The sequence below is a fragment of the Neophocaena asiaeorientalis genome, unplaced genomic scaffold, assembly GCF_003031525.2.
Source record: "Neophocaena asiaeorientalis asiaeorientalis breed wild unplaced genomic scaffold, Neophocaena_asiaeorientalis_V1.1 scaffold264, whole genome shotgun sequence".
NCBI classification, from domain to species: domain Eukaryota; kingdom Metazoa; phylum Chordata; class Mammalia; order Artiodactyla; family Phocoenidae; genus Neophocaena; species Neophocaena asiaeorientalis.
The window spans coordinates 393,815-414,680 of NW_020185332.1; positions in this window are offsets into that span (position 1 = coordinate 393,815).

Below are 20,866 nucleotides of genomic sequence, written 5' to 3' on the forward strand. Positions count from 1 at the left end.
CTCTGTGGGTAAAGTGTATTTTTCCTCTGGCTTCTTTCAGGATTTTCTCTTTGTCTTTGGTTTTCTGCAGGATTTCTCTGTCTTTGGTTTTTGAACAGGATATGCTTAGGTGTAGATATTTTTATATTTTTGCCTACTTGGTCTTCTCTAAGCTTCCTAGATCTATAGCTTGGTGTCTGTCATTAATTTTGGAAAATTACCAACCATTATTACTTCAAATATTTCTTCTACTTCTTCTTCTTCTCTTTCTTCTCCTTCTGGTATTCCCATTATGCATATGTTACACCTTTTGTAATTGTCCCACAGTTCTTTTTGTTTTTTTCCATTCTTTTTTCTCTTTGCATTTCAGTTTGGGAAGTTTCTAGTGACATATCTTCATGTTCAGTGATTCTTGCTTTGGCCATGTCCAGTCTACTGATGAGCCCATTAAAGACATTCTTTGGGCTTCCCTGGTGGCGCAGTGATTGAGGGTCCGCCTGCTGGTGCAGGGGACGCAGGTTCGTGCCCCGGTCCGGGAGGATCCTGCATGCCGTGAAGCGGCTGGGCCCGTGGGCCGTGGCCGCTGGGCCTGCGCGTCTGGAGCCTGTGCTCCATGACGGGAGAGGCCACAACAGTGAGAGGCCTGCGTACTGCAAAAAAAAAAAAAAAAAAAAAAAAAAAAAGACATTCTTCATTTTGGTACAATGTTTTTGATTTCTCACATTTCCTTTCGATCTTTTCTTAGAGTTTCCATCACTTTATTTACATTCCCCATGTATTCTTGCATGTTATTTACTTTTTCCATTGGAATACTAACCAAAGTTATTTTAAATCCTCTATCTGTTTAATTCCATAAATCTTTGTGATATCTGAGTCTGGTTCTAACACTTGCTTTGTCTCTTCAGACAGTTTTTTCTTGTCTTTTAGCATGCCATTTAATTTTTTGTTGAAAGCCAGACATGATATATCAGGTTATGGGTACTGAGGTAATGAGACTTTTAGTACAAGGCTTTATGTTAATCTGGCTAGGAGTTGATCTGTGTTTAAGGTTTGCTGTAGCTGTAGGTATCAGAGGCTTCAGTTCCCTAGAATTTCCTTGTCTGTTTGTTTTCTCCTCCTCTGTTATCTTTGGGTTTCCCTAAGAACTCTTTCTTAGAAAGAGCCTGTGTCTGCAGCTCTTTCAGCTGTAATCCACTGTTATTATACTGAAGACCTGCTGTATTAGCAGTAAGATGTTGGGGAGGGAAAACATTCTATATTCTTATTATTAAATCTCAGATTTTTTTTTTTTCTTTGCGGTTCGCGGGCCTCTCACTGTTGTGGCCTCTCCCATTGCGGAGCACAGGCTGCGGACGCGCAGGCTCAGCGGCCATGGCTCACGGGCCCAGCCTCTCCGCAGCATGTGGGATCTTCCCGGACCGGGGCATGAACCCGTGTCCCCTGTATCGGCAGACGGCCACTCAACCACTGCGCCACCAGGGAAGCCCAAATCTCAGATTTTTTAGTTGGTCTGAGTCCCTGGGCTGTGACCTTTAGAAGCATATCTTAGCCCTTATTTTTTTCTCCCCTTAAATGGGACAGTATGGCTAAAGAGGGCTGCAGTTGTTTAACTGCCCTTCCTCCAGGTCAGACAAGGCTCTGGTAAAGTAGTTTCTCAGAGGGATAGGCCTTTGTTATGGAAAAAGTTCTGGGCGTATTTCAAAGGTCTATTTCTCCTGCCCAAAAGAGAGGGGATTTTTCTCTGATCTTTACCATGTGAACCTGGTAGGGTTCCTGGGGGTAAGACTCCTGAATGTATGGTAGGCCTAAGACTGGGCCTCTATTTGTTTTTTTGTTTGTTTTTGTTTTGTCTTTAATATTTATTTATTTTCATTTTTGGCTGCGTCGGGTCTTAGTTGTGGAACACGGGCCCTTCATTGCGGTGCACGGGCTTCTCTCTAGTTGTGGTGCACAGGCTATGTAGTTGCAGCGTATGGGCTCCAGAGCAAGTGGGCTCCGTAGTTGTGGCTCACATGCTTAGTAGTTGTCGTGTGCGGGCTTAGTTGCCCCGCAGCAATATGGGATCTTAGTTCCCCGACCAGGGATCGAACCCACGTCCCCTGCATTGGAAGACGGATTCTTAACCGCTGGACCACCAGGGAGGTCCCCCCTAAAAACTATTTGAAGTTTTTAAATTTCAAGCTAGTCCACACTCAGCTTCCAGCAGTTCATCAAAATTACTTTTTAATAATAATTTAAAAATAAAGAAAAATGAAAAAATAAAGATAATAAAATTTAAAAATAATAATAAAAAAATAAAGAGGGAGGGAGGAAACTTTGGGAGGTGATGGATATGTTTACGGCATAGATTGTGGTGATGTTTTCATGGATGTATATGTATATACAAACTCATCAGGTTGTATACATTAAATATGTACAGCTTTTTGTATGTCAATCATACCTCAAAAGAGCAGTTTTAAAAATTACCATTTAATGTAACCAACAAGGGCTTAATCTCCAAAATATACAAACAGCTGATACAACTCAACAACAAAAAACCAAACAACGCAATCAAAAAATTGGCAGAAGATCTAAATAGACATTTCTCCAGAGAAGACATACAGATGGCCAACAAACACATGAAAAGATGCTTGACATCACTAATTATTAGAGAAATGCAAATCAAAACTACAAAGAGGTATCACCTCACACCGGTCAGAATGGCCATCTCAAAAAATCTACAAACAATAAATGCTGGAGAGGGTATGGAGAAAAGGGGACCCTCCTACACTGTTGGTGGGAATGTAAGTTGGTACAGCCACTGTGGAGAACAGTATGGAGGTTCCTTAAAAAACTAAAAATAGAACTACCATATGACCCAGCAATCCCACTCCTAGGGATATATCTGGAGAAAACCATAATTTGAAAGGGGGCATGCATGCTGATGTTCACTGCAGCACTATTTACAATAGCCAGGACATGGAAGCAACCTAAATGTCCATCGGCAGAGGAATAGATAAAGAAGATGTGGTACATATGTACAATGGAATATTACTCAGCCATAAAAAAGAATGAAATAGGGACTTCCCTGGTGGCGCTGTGGTTAAGAATCTGCCTGACAATGCAGGGGACACGGGTTCGAGCCCTGGTCTGGGAAGATCCCACATGCCATGGAGCAACTAAGCCCGCGCGCCACAACTACTGAGCCTGTGCTCCAGAGCCCGCGAGCCACAACTACTGAGCCCGCATGCCACAACTACTGAAGCCTGCGCGCCTAGAGCCCGTGCTCCACAACAAAAGAAGCCACCGCAATGAGAAGCCCACGCACCGCAACAAAGAGTAGCCCCCACTCGCCACAACTAGAGAAAAGCCCATGCGCAGCAACGAAGACCCCAGGCAGCCATAAATAAATAAATAAATTTATAAAAAAAAAAAAAAGAATGAAATAATGCCATCTGCAGCAACATGGATGGACCTAGAGATTACCACACTAAGTGAAGTAAGTCAAAGACAAACAAATACCAGATAATATCACTTAATGCGGAATCTAAAATATAACACAAATGAACTTATCTACAAAACAGAAACAGACTCACAGACATAGGGAACAGACTTGTGGTTGCCAAGGGGGAGGGGTTTGGGAGAGGGGTGGAGCAGAATGTTGGGGCTGGTAGAGGTACACTATCCATACAGAATGGATAAGCAACCAGGTCCTACTGTGTAGCACAGGGAACTACAATATAGTCAATATCCTGTGATAAACCGTAAAGGAAAAGAATATTAAAAGGAGCATATGTATATATATGTATAACTGAATCACTTTGCTGTACAGCAGAACTTAACATTGTAAATCAACTGTATTTCAATAAAATTTTAAAAATTAAAAAAAACTAAAAAACAGAATATATATACATATATATGTATGGATATAACTGAATCACTTTGCTATATACCAGCAACTAACACAACACTGCAAATCAACTATACTTCAATTAAAAAATTTTTTTAATTAAAAAAATTACAATTTAAGTGTTCCTAACAGTTACTAGCTTTGGTAGCTTTTGCTTTCGGTAAGCTGATCTTAGCTGTGATTCTCTGTATCCACCTGCTTTTCCAGATTTCAGAGTGGCAGTCTGCCCTGGGACCTTAATTCTCTGATGGATCTAAAAGTTTTGACTTCCAGTTTGTTCAGCTTTTTCTCGTTGTGAGGATGGGAGGGACAACTTCCAAGAGCTTTATACGTGGGCGCTGAAACCAGAGGTCCCCCCTCCTGGGGTCTTAACAGATTTGCCAAAAGCCTGCCTTCCAGTCATGGAACAGAAGGAAGGGCAGACTGTTTTGGGGGCAGTGAGGGGCAAAGCCTGGAGCAGCTAACCTCACTACAGGTCCACTCAGAAGACCCTCCCTGTTCCTTGCAAGAGTGAGGTAACACCAGGGGAAACTGAGGTTCTGGGGAAAGAGTCGTGAACCACATCCCCAGGACGCATCTGCCTCCTCATCCCTCTGCCAACTCTGACCTTCTGGATCCCCCTATCTCCTTGAGGGACCAGCTTGAGCTGTAGTGGAGGTGGAAGCATGGGGTCACACGAAGTGGGTATGGGACAGAGGTCAGGCTGGCCAGGCAGACCCATCAAGCACTAGCTCTATCCTTCACTAAGTGTGACCTTGGGTTGGTCACTGCACTTCTGGGGCCTCAATCCTTTCTGTAAGCTAATAACCGTACCTCCCTGGTACAACTGTGGAGACGAGGGAAATGCCTGGCACTGAGCCTGGCATATCACAGGTATCATACAAACACATTTCCTTCTTCCCCCTCACAGGAGCCCCTGTCACCTTCAGAAGCCAATCCAGTAGCCCTGCCTTGGCCCCTGACACCTCACAGGGGCCAGCCAGAGGAGGGAAAGAAGGCAGCCTTTCCTCCATCCCACTCCAGCTCAAGGGCCAGCCAGAGGAGGGAAAGAAGGCAGCCTGAAAGCAAGTAGCTACTGTTCGTGGAGTTATGTACTAGGCACTGTTTCTAGTACTTTATGTGTATTCACAGATTTAATCTGCACACACAAAATTGTATGATCTAGGAAATATTGTTACCCTAGTTTACAGAAAAGGAAAATCAAGGCACTGAGAAGTTTACAACAATAATTCCAGTAAGTGGCGGAGCCTGGGTTTGAACCCAGAGTGCACATTCTAGGAAGAGAGGGGAAAGGAGTGAAGATCCTGGAACTTGAGAAGAGGGCTCATTAGAGGGAGAGTCCCTCCCATTGTATTATTGATACTTTGGCTGTGGGTTTTAAGGGCTGGAGGCTCCCTCCAGGGTCCTCAGGGGATGCTTGTGCTAACACGGGAGCCGGAGCCCCACAGGAGCTGGGCTGAGGCTGGTGCAGATCCCAGATCCTGTTATCCTGTCCCTCTGTGTGGCAGGAAGAGGCTGGGGCACATGCCTGTGTGCCCCACCCCACGCTTCTTCAACCCGAATGTGCACACAAACCCAGAGAGATCTTTTTAAAATGCAGATCTGTATTCAGCAGGTCTGGGGCAGGATCCTAGATTCTGAATTTCTAACAGTCTCCTGGGGAAGTTAGATCCTGCTGTTCCAGGGACCACATCTGAAGAAACAAGATTCTACAGGACCCTGCATCTCAGTCCCATCTTCTTCCATCATTCTTATTTCTCACACTCCACCTGCCTGATTCCCCCTGTACTCCCAGTTCTGGAGTGAGAGTTCTCCCCACCGCCACCTCTTATGAGGCAGGGCAGCCTCTGAAGGGCATTTATGAAAAAGCTACCCTGGGAAAGGTCAGCCCTGTAAACTAGTTCATCGACATGGGCCAAATGTGAGTTGGGCCCAGCATCTCCCATCACCTCTGAGGTCCCAGAACACTGGCTTCTGGCTGAAAAGCAGCGCTTATGTCACCTGTAAGATGGAGAGATGATGACAACCTGAGCTCACAGGGTTGATGTGGGGATTAAATGAGTTAGCACGTGGAAAGCGGTTAGCCTGGAATCTGGCACACAAGAGGCACTCCTTAAGCATTACCTCTGAATTTTGTCAATAAATAACCAGCAAGTGTGGGTTTGAAGTTGACTTACCGATAATGAAGTGCAGCGGTCCTCAAACCTGAGTGAGCATCAGAATCACCTGGAGGGCTTGTTAAACCACAGGTCTCTGGACTCCACCCCCCAGAGTTTCTGATTTAGTAGGGCTGGGGGGTGGGGGCTGAGAACCTCCATTTCTGACCAGTCCTCAGGTGATGCTGATCCAGGCGCCAATTTTGAGATCCTCTGATCTAGGCGAACTCCTGCCCCTGCCCCATGACGGGAAGCCTAGAGGCCAGGCCAGAGCTGGCAGTGCCAGGGCAGGTCAGGCCGAGAGGTAGGAGCCCTCCCGGCAGCCTGGGCTCCGAGGACACCAGAGAGGGGCTCATCTGAGGCCCAAGGCCCCTCCACAGGCCTCTCCTCCAGGCCCATTCCCTCCTGCCTGGCCCAGCGCCCCGGCCCTCAGAAGGCCCCTCCACCCGGCTCTGTTTGCATTCCTAGAGCCTGTGTCAGCCAGGGCAGCGGGCACGTCTATGCGGGCAGGCCTGGCGCAGTCCTGATGGCTGGCCCCACGCTCCAGGCCTCCTGGGCAGGCGCTGCAGTGGCCACGCAGGGCTCACTTAGCAGCCCCAGCGACTCACGCTTCCTCCCAGATTCCGGGAAATGCTTTCCTCCTGTTGCTGCTGCTGCTTTTTTCTTGCTTAATGAGAAGTTCTCTGCAGACTTCCATGGCAACCTCAGGATGGGGAGGCAGGGGGAGAAGGTGGATAAATCCATTCCCAAGAGGGGCCCCAAGAATTCCCATCTCTCTCTCACACTCACACACACACTCTGGCCAGCCCTGGCCTGAGCCCCCAACCCACCATGGAGCTTTGGTCCAGGAGGGCCAGCCCCAGAAATGCTTGCTTTTATTAAAAAGGAATGGCCTCACAAAGGCACGACTGTAGGAAAGGTTGTAATTTGCCCAAATAAAACTTAATTTGATCCATGAAATAGCTGTGGTTTATTGTGTAATAGATGTGCTATGTGTTTCGATTTAATAGAAGCCAATATAATAAGGGGCCAGCTGGGGCCTCCAGAGGCCAGCCTCTTTCCCACCACGCACAGTAGGGCCACACAACCCGCCCTGATGGCGGGACCTTCCGCCGAGAGAGGATGGAGAAGGGCTGGCCACAGGCTCCTGGCCCAGACCACAGAGGCCTGTGGGAGAGACAGCCCAGGGACAGACGAGTAAGAGTGCTTGAAGACCAAAACAAAAAAAAAGGGAAAGAAAGAAAAACCACCCATTTCCCAAAGCAAGGCTGCGAGTGTGTGAGTCTGAGGAGGGGTTGTGAAGGCTGTTACTTTCCTGTCCCCTGCTGGAGTGGCAGGGCCCCACCAGGAGCTGTGGGAAAAAGAAGGATGGGCCTGTCACCTGGCACGTGTAGGTGACATGTCTGTCACCCTCTGGAGATGCCTTCAGGGATGGTCCCTGGGGAGTGGGTAGCTGGCTCGGCCCCCAGAGCCTTCGTGTGCAGGGTCGGGGTGAAGGGGAGGGAGAGCCAGGGGATAACGGGCTTACTTGGGTACGGTGGGGCCCCCAGAGATGATCCAGTCAGCACCACCCACCCCCAGCCCACCCTTGCAGCCCAGAGAGGATAAGTGAGCTGCATAAGCTCAAACGGCCAGGGAGCAGCTCAGCTGGCTCTCGTTCCATAAACCCTTATGACACACTGGTGCTGGGTCCGGGACGGGGACGGGTAGGGTGGGATGCCGGGCCGGTCGTACAGATGCCGGGAATGTTGACCAACTGACAGAAACCAGTAGAGAAGGGAAAGTGGGTAGAAGGAGCGGGATCTCACATTCGTCAGCTCGGCATTGCTCCGAGCATGTCATGTGCATTATCTCATTTAATCCTCTTGACAACCCTGTACAGTAAGGTATTGGTGGCCCCATTTTTCAAATGAGGAAATTGAGGCTGGGGTGGCTTGTCCAAAATCACAGTTACCCCTGGACCCTCTGCTGCCTTCTGCGGGTGGAGACAGCATCCAATTAGCTGCACCATCACCCCAATTCCCTACTCCTTTCTGGCTCCTGGGCTCTGATCCTAGGTCCAGGTTGCTCCTGATTCATTCTCCCCGGGACTGCTTCCCTAAAAAGACCTTTATTTGGCTCGGTGTGACCTTGGACAAACATCTGAGCCTCAGTTTTCTCATTTGTAAAATGGGAGTAATTACACATACCCCACAAACGCTGTTCTGGAGATTAAATGAGATACCATATAAAAAGCACCTAAGCCAGGGCTTGGCGTTCAGCAGATACTCCTTAAATCCATCTATTTCAAACAATTCCCACTGAGAATACCATAAGCCAGGTAAGTTTTGGAAATTAGTTTAGGAGGGAGAACCACCTAGCTTTGAATTCCAACTCTGCCATTTACTCGCTGAGTATCTGGACAGGTTATTTCACCTCCCTGAGTCTCAGTTTCACCATCTGTAAATTGGACACAACATTACCTGTTTCACAGGATGATGGGATAATTAAATGAGATAATAGATGGTGCTCAATAAACGATAGTTATTTCGTCATCATCATCATTATTCTCTTCCTAAACTCTCTTCTATGGCATGGCCTCCAGCGTGTAGGAACAAGAAGTCTAGGGCAATGCTGCCCCATAATCCTGCTTGAGCTGTGTCCCCTTTCCCCCAAAGACTTCTTAGTCTATCTGTGAACTAGGGTTTCTGCACTGAGGCTCTGAGAACCCTCTGTATCCTGAGCACACCAGAAACAAATCACACATGAATCCAATGACTGAAAGAACGGAAAGCAGTTACCCTGGAAGCATCTGCAGGACATGATCTTCTGTTCTTCCAAGGAAATGTCCTCTCTTTGCCAAACCCACTGTTGGGCTGAGAAGGGTGGGTCTGTGGGGCATCCGGAGGGACAGGAGCCTCGTTCGTCAGGGTGGGGTCTCCCAGGAACAGTAGCCAGGAGGTCTTCTCTGAAAGTCAAATGAAAGGGGAGATGCACCCCATCACCTCTCTGGGAACTGTGGGCATGCTCCTCTCCTCCCCTCCTGCCCTGCCAGCTCCCACCTGTGCCTGCCAGATGGCAGCGAGGCCAGGAAGCCCAGTTAGAAAGCCATGCTGTGGCCTGGTCATCTAAAGCCACAGCGTGAGGCTTATACGAGATTGGAGCCCTTGAGACTGTGACTCACCCAAGGTCACGGCAGATTGTGTGCGTGTGTGTGTATGTGTGTCCACATTTCCCATTATGTCTTGTCGAGTTCCCTTAATCTCAGGACCTTGCAGAGGTGCTACAGGGGTCGAGAGAGCCAGGTGAGCCAGTGGAAGTACACTATACAAATGTAAGCGTCATTTAATACAGTCAAACTTCAACTAAGCAGAACACTGGCAGATAGAAATGTTTAATTAAGACACCACCAAATCCCTTTGGTTCAACATTTATAGTGGAGAGTCTTTTTTATAATTATAATTTATAATAAAGTTTAATATAATAAAGATAATGCATGCTTATTGTAGAAAATTTGAAAAATGTGAGAATGTATTTTAAAAAAAAAAGAATGCAGAAACCACCCCTAAGTCCACAACCCAGAAATATTCACTGGTTATATTTTATATACATGTATATGCATTAATACCACAATATTGATATGTATGTATATAGTCAGCACTTTATATGTGCCAGGGACCGAATCCAGTGCTTACTGCATTATTTATGTGTATATATATGTAAATGAAGTATTTTACATATATGTAGATGTATCACCTGCTTTTTTCCATTTGGCATTATATCATAACTTTTCCAAATAATTGAAAATATTCTAAAACATGATAATTTTTCTTTATAAAAATAACACATGCTTACGGTAGGGTAAATAATTCAGAAAAATAGAAAGTGGAAAGAAAAAACTCTCCAAGTGCACTTTGATCTCCCCTCCCATTTTCTCAGGCAGAAGTGCCATCAGCAGTTAAACATGATTTTTAAAGGCTGCATAACATTTTGTCACATAGATGTGCCATCATTTCTGTCATTCCTTATTTTTGGACAGTTAGACTGTTTTAGAAATTTTGCTGCCATAAAAAATGAGTATTTCTCAGGAAAGATCCCCAGAGGCAGAACTGCTGGAACAGAGGGCATAAACATTTTTAAGCCTTTTGATCCATATTGAGAAACTGATTTCCTGAAAACTGCCCCTGTTTGCAAGCCCTTCAGCATAGAAAGAGAACATTCATCTTATTCATCACACTTCGTCTCAGCCCCGTTGAGCACTATTTGTTTTTTATAGTCCTGCCAAGGTGATAAGTGAAAAATAACATCTCGCAGTTTTAATTGAGGTTTTGTTTTCTAACGAGTTTAAACATATTCTTAGTCACTTACTTTTAAACATAAACATAAACTTAGTCACTGTTTTTCCTTTTGTTAATTTTCTTTTTGTGTCTGCTGCCCATTTTTTTTTCTACTGAGGTTCTTAAATGTTTTTCTTTTTGATTTGCAAGTGCTCTTTACATATGTGTTGTTATTTTAATTATATTTATGGGATATTTTGATGTACAGAAGTTTCCAGTTTTAAGCACACAAATATATACGTCTTTTTCTTTATTATTTCTTCCATTACTGCTGTGCTTAAAGAGACCCTTCAAAAAAAAAAAAAAAAAGAGAGACCCTTCCCATCCAGAGATCAAAATCATGAACATTTTATTCTAGCTATTTCGTAGTTTCATTGTTTTCACATTTTGCAGTCTCATCCATCTGGAATTTATTCTGCTCTATAGGGTGAGGTGAAAATGGAGCTATTCACTCTCCTCCCCTCCCCCGTCCTCTATCTCCTTGTTTTCCCCAGCACCACTCGTGAAGCAAACCTTCCTTTCTAGGGGACTCTATGAAGTGTAGCAGCCCTAGGCACTGGGCCGTCACCACCTGAAGACACCCCCAGTCCTCCAGCAATACCTTTAACGTATATACATCAGGCACCAGGGCTCTCTGTCCCCCACTGGGGACACAGAAACCACCATAGCACCATTACCACCCTCAAGCAGCTCACAAGTAGAGAGAAAACAGGCCAATCAACAGACAAGGATGGACATCTGGGTGCCGTGTGAGTCTCCGCAGGCAGGTTTACCTGGGCCTGGTGAAGGGATGGCTGTTAAGGGATGGGTCCCAGAGGAACTGACAGTGAGCTGCAGCATTGAGAAGTGAACATATTAAAGGACATAAAAGCACCCAACAAACAGGTGACCCAAGGGGGCCTGGGTGGGAGAAGATGATTCCCACCATCCATTTGTAACACATGTGTGTATCTCCTAATACATACATTCAACACTCATAAGGTGACTACTCTAAATGACAGGAAAGGAGTTTGACAATTAAGCACTGGAGCAGGTGAAGGGTATCTAGGAAGAGGGAACAGCTTAAGCAAAGGCTTGGAGTCACAAATCAGTTTGGCCTATTTAGGGACCACTGTTGGTTCAGCCTCAGGAGCGTGAGGGGACCAAAAAGGGCCCGATACATCCCATAAGGGGCTTGGACTTTGATGGGCAGCCAATGGATGGCTTTAGGGCAGAGGAATGACTTGCCAAGCTGCATTCTAGGAAGGTCCATCTGGCCGCAGTGTAGCGAGGGGAACAAAAGGAGCTCCTGGAGGCCTGTGGAGGGACCCATTATAAGGCGGCTGTGGCAATGTCACAGAAAGATTACGATGTGCCAGAGCCATGGTGGTCTGGGGCTGCCCCTTCCAGCCTGGAAGTCTGTCCTTGAACAAGTTCAGCCTGTGCACACCTGGCCTTCAGTCACTATGAGATCCCACCCATGAGGGAGGATTCTGGGCCCCCTCGGCCCAGGCCCCAGACTCAGCGTGCTTGGCTTCTCTGGGGGGTGAAGGTCAAGGATATAAAAACCACGGAGCCCAAAGGCAACCAGAGTCTGAAGCAAGAGCAATGTCAATCGAACCCTAGCTCTATCCCTCACCTCCCGCGAGACCTTAGGCAAGGTACTGAGCTCTTCCTAGCCTCATTCTTCCATATATGTAAAATGGGACAGCCATACCTACAAAAAGTGGTAGTGTGAGAGTCCAGTGTGAGTATTCCATTAGACCGTGTATGTAAGGTCCTTGCCTGTGGGAGAGGCTCAGTTTATGTCAGTACAACACCACCGCCCTAAAGAAGACAAGTGTTTTAAAACGAGAGCTTAGAAAAGGCCCTGCTTAACCCAAAGGAATGTCCAGGAAGGCAGGTGGCATCGCAGCCAACAAACTACAGCTTATAAAAGAACACTGGCCCAGTTTCTGTGTCTGACTAGCCCTTTCCACTCTGCTTTCTTTCCATCCCAGCCCTCTGTCAAGCCCTTATTCTCTCCTAAGTCACGTCTCAGACCACATCAATGCTCCCATCAGTACCTCTAGTTTTCCAAAGCACTTTCCTGCTCCTGAGTTCATTGGTTCCTTGCCACCACGCTGTCAAAGCAGGCCTTAGACCCATGTCACAGATGAAGAAACTGAGACCATCCCCATATGGGGAGGAGGTGTTAGTGAGCCCCTTGGCTACTCCATGCTCCCCTAGTCTTTTTAGCCTCCCAAGCATGGTGTCCAGAGCCAGGGCACAGGCTGAGAGGCATGAAAAGCTATGAGCCAGGGTCTGTGAGGCACATGAAAGAATCCCAGTGCCTTGGCTGAGGGAAAGCTAGTGAGCACTGGAACAAGAATCAGATAGACCCAGTAACAACCCGGCACCATCAGTTGGCTGTGTGACCTTCAGGTGATCGCTTGACCTCTCAGAGCTTTTGGTTCTCATCTATAAAGCAGGCATCATCCCACAGATGCTGAAGCACTGCCGTGGGCATGCAATGAGAGAACTGGTGGTGTATTAGTTATTTACTGCTGTGTAACAAATTGCCTTGTTTTTAGAGAGACTATCTCCCCGAACTAGTCAGTCCAACCTGTCCCGTTTGTCAACACCACCAGTTAGATGGCATTTATCAGCCTGACCAGATGCCTGAGTGATGGGAGCAGACATTCAGAGGTGCTGACAGGTGTTCTGCATGGAGTTGGGGCTATCTCATGCTGTTTCTTATAACTTCTTGGTTTGGGAAGGTTAAGGGAAATGGCGATCAAGTTATGGTCAGAGCTATCTGGCGGCAGATGGCTAACCAAGCAGTAAATTTAAGGCATGCGCATCAGTGTGGGAGGGTTGTACGGGGTGCTGTCCATCGTGAGGAAGATCCTGGTGTCCAAGGTGTGCCCTTCCCAGGTGCTGGGTCGCTGCTCTTCCTCCACTGCCAGAAAAGCTGCGTGTTCTCTCCCAGTGTCTATACTTTCATCTTTTCCCCACTCATTCCCTGCTTGTACCCAGACCTCTCTCCCATAAGGGCCAGGTACGCTAGTGACAGGGCATTTTAATACAATTTAACCCGAATTCCATTTGACTCCCCTTTGGTCGGACTACCATGCATAGGTTGCATTAACTAGGCTGGGCTTTCAGGAAAAGTAAGAAGTAGCCAGCCCAGGAATGGTTAGGGCAGAATCTCCATATAAACCCCCACCCTTTTCATCCTGGTTATCACCCAGGAGGTGGCCCAGAGTGGATGATCCCTTTCTGCGGGCAGCCACCATCAAAGACCAAACTGCCTTACTCAGGTGTATGGACCAAGTGGAGGGGAGGGAGATAAAGTTGGGAATGTTGACTCGACAAGACCATCCCTATGGATGGCAGGGAGCAGGGACAGTCATGAACACCTTGACCGTCAGCCCACGGTCAAGTGCCTTCTGCAATACAGTTGCACCATTATTAAAGTGTAAATGGTCCCAAAAGCTGAAAACATGACCCAGATCAGTTTCAGGTGCCACGACGTTGCGGCCGGAATTGGCTGATCAGACTGGAACAGCAACACCATAACCTGAAGATGTGTCAGCAGCAGGGAGGCACCCACCCACAGCCCCAAGACGGGGTCAGAGGTCCAGGGCAGTCAATCTCCCAAAAGCGGTCAGGACCCGTGCCCACTGCAAGACAGCCAGGTCAACTTTGGGCGGCAGTCACAGGTCGGTGTGCAGTGTAGGAACATGGCATCCTTTACTTGCTCAGGCCTCTGAGGGTAGTCGTGGGATGATAGGTCCAGGCAGCAGTGGGGGCAGCCTGGGCAGGGCAGGCATGCCAGTCGGTCTCATCAGAGAACAGACCTTTCCCGTAGGCGTCTGCAGGAGTGACCCACAAAGTTCAATCAATAGCCTCAATTTGTCGTGACAGTTTGTGACCCTACAGAGAGGTGTCTTTAACCTGCCAGCTTGTAGTTTTCCAAGCAGTAGATGAAACAGCTAGGTCATTGGCTAAATCTAAGAGACAGTAAAACTATAGCAAGCTCCATCAAGAGCAGTGTTGGCTGGAGCTGTGAGAACAGTCTTGAGATCTGCCCACTGAGGTAGAGTAGCTGCAGCCGTCCAGTAGACACCATTGGGACAAACCCAACCTGCAGCAGTAAGAGCCCTGATACCTGTCCATCCTCCACCTATGGTTGTCTGTCTCGGGGAAATTTCCCCAAGAAGGTCAAAACTTCCTTAGAGCAGCTAGGACTCACAGACCTTTGACTGTCATCTCTGCCTGGATCTAAAGTTGGTATGACAGACTGCATGAGGGGCTGAGTCATCATCCTTCCCTAGCGAGTGTGACCTGTCCCACCCTCTTGTCTCCAAGTGAACGAGCCAGAGTTCTAAGAATCCTGCTGGTTTCTCCCCATAGCAGTGGTGAATTTCCCTCCTTTCTTGGCATAAGTGCCCGTCTCCCTAACTGCTATCTGAAAGGCAAGAGTGACCTCGGTCCACACAGGACAAATCCTAGTGGTGGTTGTTTTCATGGGGGAGGAATGGAGGCGGAACACTAGATTGACGAGGAAGTCCCACCACCCGGAGAGTTAACCACGACCAGGGCAGTGTTTTGGCAGCTGTCTTTGAACCTCCTTCCTAGTACTCAGCCTGCAACCACCTCCCCATTTCCTCCTCATTAAAAGGCCATAAAATAGAGGGCCATCTATTGCCCACTTGACCATACAACTCGGTCAACCTATTTGCTAGTGATTTCCATGGACTTCCCTCAAAATCCCATTAATCGGCTTGCAAGCCCCTCCTTTTTCCTCTTTCAGAGAGCCATGTCTCTCTCAGCATCCCTTTCTCATCACTGTCAAGATCTATGAAGGATCTGAGATTTTAGCCTATTTGTAAGACAGTAAGTTAGCTTGCCCTGTTTCCTGGATGCTGGTGGAAGACACGAGACTCCTGGGTCAGAGACAACAGACTTTTATTACTCACAGCACCACTGGCAAATGTGAGCAGTACTGGTTTTCTTGTGGTGCAAAGAGAGACGAGCGACGCCTTCACACTCAGTGGGGTGCTTTATAGGAGAGGAATTCTGAGCTTAGGGAACCCAAATCTTTTATAACGGGCAGTAAAATGAGGGTGCTTTGCACAAGAGGGAGACACGATCTCTATCTTCTAAGTCTGTTGGCTATCATATACCCTTGAAGAGAGTCTAGAAGGCAGTCAGTGCCTCTGCTTGCAAGATTCTCAGAGAGACCCACGGAGAGTTGTCGCCCAACAGTACAAACGTTCTCATCTGGTCCCTTTGTGGTAGAGGATATCATCTGCATTCTACGTATGAGAAAATCACAGCCCAGAGGAAACACATGAAAAGACCAGGTTCACAGAGACTGGAAAATGGCGGAGCCAAGATTCAAACATCCACACGCTTTCACTTTTCTCCAAAGCTGGCCCTGCGTCTTCAGCAGCAGCAGCTCGGGCATAAGGCTTGATGGAGAAGGTGGCAAGATCTCGTGTTCAAAGATGATTTTCAGCGGCTCTGTGTCCCCTCTCTCCCCAGCCGTGGCACATTCCAGAAGAGACTCACCTCAAAGGCTTTTGGCTTCTCCCGGTCGCTTGGGAGCCCACCCCTGAAGCCTAGAAACTGTCACAGAAGGTGTTCGATGACATTGCCTGCTCCCTAGCGGGGCACCCCTGGAATCATCAGGCTCAGAATCAGACAGAATGGGATCCCAAATATACAAACTGACGATTCCTCAATTTAAAACCTTGTGTGGCTCAAGCTGGTTCTTCTTCCCTGTGAATCGTGGCAGGGACACCCCTCAGCACAGCCAGGGCCTGGCAGAGATCCTGGCTGTGGGCCCGGATGGGGCCAAGTGGCCCCAAGGGTCAGACCTCAACCCCCTGAAGCCCCAGAGTGAGGAGAGCCTAGGAGCCAGCCAAGGCCTGTCACCAAGGCGCCACTCGGCTTTCTGGGGAACTGATGTGGTTTTTGACATGTATTGACATTATATGTTGGGCAACACAAAGCAGGGGATTCTTAAAGAGTCAAAATAGTTGTCGTCAGGTCCAGGAACAGCAACCATCCTCCCTCCATGGGTGGACAAGGAAAGGGAAGAGGGAGCAGGGGTGGGAGTGGGGTCACCGTTGCCAAAGGGTCTGCTTCCAATACACACACTTAGAAAGCACCGATATGCTGCCCATTTCAGACAATTTAAGGAACTTGGCCAACATTCTATGGCCTATGGAGAAGATTTTTTTCCCCTTCTCTACAAAAACTTATGAATAGATGTGTTTCTGTTGAAATGTTAAGGAAAGGACATCTTAGACTGCATGCGTGTACACAGTGTTGTTTATGTGTGTGTTTTTCTAGGCATTCCTAAAGCTCCATTTTGTTCACTGCTCGAAGATGAGAAATAGAAAGTGAAACTATTACAAATAAACATTTCCAATTAATTTGCTGGTTCAAACAAAACTGACCTCAAAAAGCTGGCAATAAACACAGTATTTTAAAAATTCAACAAATGCTAAATGTGACTACAAGCAGGCCCTATTCTAACTGCTTTACAAATATAAACCCATATAATTTCATCTTCCTAACTATCCTAGGAGGTGTCCATTCTAACAAATAAGGAAACTGAGGCTCAGAGACCTTAGGTAACTTACCCAAGGTCACTTAGCTGGAGGCAGAGCTGGGCCTGGAGCCCTGGGAGTTGCCTCCAAAGCTTGTGTGCTCAGCAGCCATGGAAAGTCAAGTTCAGAACTGCTGGCATTCATTAGCAGGATTGGGGGTGAGGGTGGGTAGGAACACCAGCTCTGGAACCAGAGAGATCTGGGTGGGAATCCCCCATCTGATACTTCCTAGCTGTGTGACCTTGGGCAACTTACTTGACTCCACTGAGCCTCATCTATAAAACAGAAATAAGGATTAAATGAGATGATACAAAGTGCCTAGTACATAACAAGTCCCTCAGTAAATGATAACTGTTATAATTATTGCTAAACAAAGTAAGGGTTCTGTTACTAGCAATTGTCTCAGCTCCTCTCAGCAGATCTAATAGGAAAGCCCACCCTAGATTCTGGAGTGAGCATCAGGGGCTCTCTAGAGCCCCTGGGCTCCCCCAAAAGGCACCATCAAGCCATCTGGTTTAGACCTTTCAGTTTTGAAGGGAAGTTAAAGCCCAGTAAGAGGGGTCTCTCCCAGCATCACTCAGCCAGGTCTCCCACGGTGCCCCTAGGAAGTCCAAGGAGGTCACATTAAAAACCATCCGTGTCCCCTACTCATCACATAAGCTCCCAGTGTCACCCTCAGAAATTCTAGGCATTTCATCTATACTCCGCTAGCCTCGCTGTGACCTGTGTTGAAAACAGCAAGGCTGAGAGGCTGTTCTAGCCTTTAACCCGGGTGACGGTCAGCCTAGACTGGACACCCTCTTCCCCAGCATTCTCCACCAAACCCCCGACCAGGCCAAGGTGACACACAACTTCCCCTGGGTTATCCAGGTTGCCACAATTAAAAACAAACAAAACCAAAAAATGATCTGTGCCCCTACCCTTCTTGCCTCTTGACTGCTTTGCTCGGGCTGACCCTGTCTACACAGAAGCCTTTGCAGCATCTCTGAGAAATCAGCTCTGGAAGGAGCCCCAAGTCAAGGGTTTGGCCCCCATTGGCCACTGCCTTGGTGTGTGACCCTGGTCACCACCCTGACCTCTCTGAGCCTCAGTTCTATGACAGGGATGGAACTAGATGTCCTCTAAGGGCCCTCCCAGCTTAGCCATTCTCTGAGTCTGTGTTCCAAATCATCAAAGGAACACGCCATCAGGAATTCCTGCTACCACATCCCCAGGAGGGTAGAATAAGGCTATAGGACCTGGGGCCTGAGGCTAGGGGAGGAGATGAGGGCTCTTAGGGGCCTGTAAGGAGAAGCCAGCTGGGGTTGTCATGGAGACATATGATGCTAATAAACACACCCCCCTCTGGATGACTGCTCGTTCTTTTAGAGTTTATAAAACCCACCCACATCTATTACCTCCATGACCCTTTCATTCCACAAACATCCAGGGAGCCTATCCTCTGTGCCCGGCACTGGGCTGGACCAGGGCCAGGGGGGCCAAAGGGACATAAGACATCTCTGGCTTCTGGGAGACTCCCAGGGAGGAGAGAGGGGACAGCGGCGTGGGCAGGTCTTGGATCGGGCAGGAGCGAGCACGGACAGACTCGCTGTAACCTGAGGGCACAGGCAGTCACCAGAGAGGTCACTGTCACTCGGAGGACTGACAGATTTGACAGTGACACCCACACTGTCAGATCTGGGTGCAGACCATGACTCTGGGTCAACAGTGGATTGGAGGGGGTGGGAGAGGGACGGAAGCCCAGTAAGAGGCCACAGCAGCTGTCAGGGGGAGGCCCTGGCGTCCCCAACAAGGGATGTCCCAGTGGGTCACTGACTCTATTCCTGCTGGGGAAACTGAGGTTCACACAGGTCAGTTGATGGCCCAAGGCAACAGCGACTTAGGAGATCTGGATTTCAGTCCTCATACCTGCTGAGACCCCGACCCAGGTTTTCTTCGCCAACCTGGGCTACCTTCCAGGCCCCAAGATAATACCGGGGGGCACTTGCTGACATCTTAATACTTGCTAGTTGTGAGTGCTCAACAGGCATTAATTCAGTTAAACCTCCTGACAACACTAGGATGTAAACACTCTTACTGTGTTTTGGTTTTTTTTAAGATTTTTTTTTTTTGATGTGGACCATTTTTAAAGTCTTTATCGACCTCGTTACAATATTGCTTCTGTTTTTTATGTTTTGTTTTTTTGGCCGCAAGGCATGTGGGATCTTAGCTCCCTGACCAGGGATCGAACCGCACTCCCTGCCTTTGCAAGGTGAAGCCTTAACCACTGGACCGCCAGGGAAGTCCCAGATACTCTTCCTGTTATTCCAATGAGGCAACTCAGGCCCAGAGAGGTTAAGTATATAACTTGCCTCAGATCACCTATCTGGTAAGTAGCAGAGTCCAGATTAGAACAGGCAGCTGCAGCCAGAGGCAGCCGGAACAACGAAGGCCCCTGAAATGTGTGTGTGGGACGGGAGCTTCCAGGACAGGTGGCGGGGGGATGGGGGGAGTTCACAGAGGTGAACAGAGGTGTGTGCATGCCCTCCAGAGCACTGGGGGAATCCATGCCCAGACACAGAGGAAGCAGCCAGACCAGGAGTCTCGAGACATGGGTGTTAGGCTCAGCTCTGCCCTGTACTTGCTGTGTGACCTTGGGCTCCTCATGGTCCTCTCTGAGCCTTGGGTTTTCTCACCTGAAGCATGAACACAAGATCTCCAGGCACCCCCTCTTCCCAGCTGTGCTTCCCTCACTCGTAGATCCATCCTTCCACAGCCCCTACCCACAGACATTCCCAGAGACTAAGCAGGGAAGGGACTGGACATGGGGGTGGGCTGTGAAGCTGAGACGAAGAAGCAATGGAGGGACTAAGGCCTCTCAAAAACCTAGTCAACAGAAGGAAATCCATTCCCTCTCCGCCCTCACCCCAGGCCTGGGCTTGGGTTTGGGGGCAGTAAGTCCCACCCACCTCGCTTCCCAGGGCCTCCAGGGACCAGGCTCCCACGACGCTCTCCAGAGACGGGGCCTTGTTTAGAAAGTGTCTTCTTTGGAGCCTGAGTCACTGGATCCCTGGGTGGTCTGGGGGAAACCACAGAGTTTCTTCCAGCACCACAACCGGGAAAGGGGGAGGACAGCAGGTCCTAGCGCCACTTGTGCCCTCAGCAACTCAGACTGTTCTGTCTGGGACTTGGTTTCCCTGTGTGAACTGAGGGGCTAGAACTGGAGTCTCAGACCCCCACAAAGAAAGGCAGCCACCAGGCCTTCTCTCTAACACTCGAGGCCACCCAAGGACCTTAGGGAGGTCCTCAGCCTCAGGACAGGGCAGGCCTTGGACCAAGATTGCTGCAAGGTTGAGGCCCCTGGGCCCCCAGAGTTCAGCCCTTCAGGCTCACGGACCGTCCCCAAGGGGCAGGCCCACTCCAGCAAAGCCGATCACAACCAGCACATAAGACGACACCCAGCCGACATCTGAGACAGAGGTTTGTTCCTTTCCCCCCCAGGGAGCTTGGGCAAATGACAGCATTTGTGTAAGCATCCATTCCTCCATCTGGAAGAGGAGAATGGCAGAGAACACCCCCGCAGAGGTTTCTGCGAAGACAGGATGCATCAAAGTCACTTCATGAGTAGGAAGGACTCACAAACAGTGAGTTAGTGTCAGTTGTCACTGACCTGAAAAGAAGACAGAAACAGTGACTCCTTGCCCATCCCCACACAGCACAGCACCGCTCTGCTCACTGCGCCCCAGGAGGACCAAGGCCTGGATAGTGGGGACAGCAGAAGGAGGAGGGCCTCCCGGGAAGCTCGGGTCTGAGGGTGGTAGAGTAGAGTGAAAGGGTCTGGGCTGGTCGGCCTGGGTATGGGGACAGAATTAGCAGGCGTGGAGAAGGAGTCCACTGGAATATAACTTTGGGAAACTAAGTGAAAGAGTATAGTTCTTGGAGGATGTGACGGCCACGATTCCC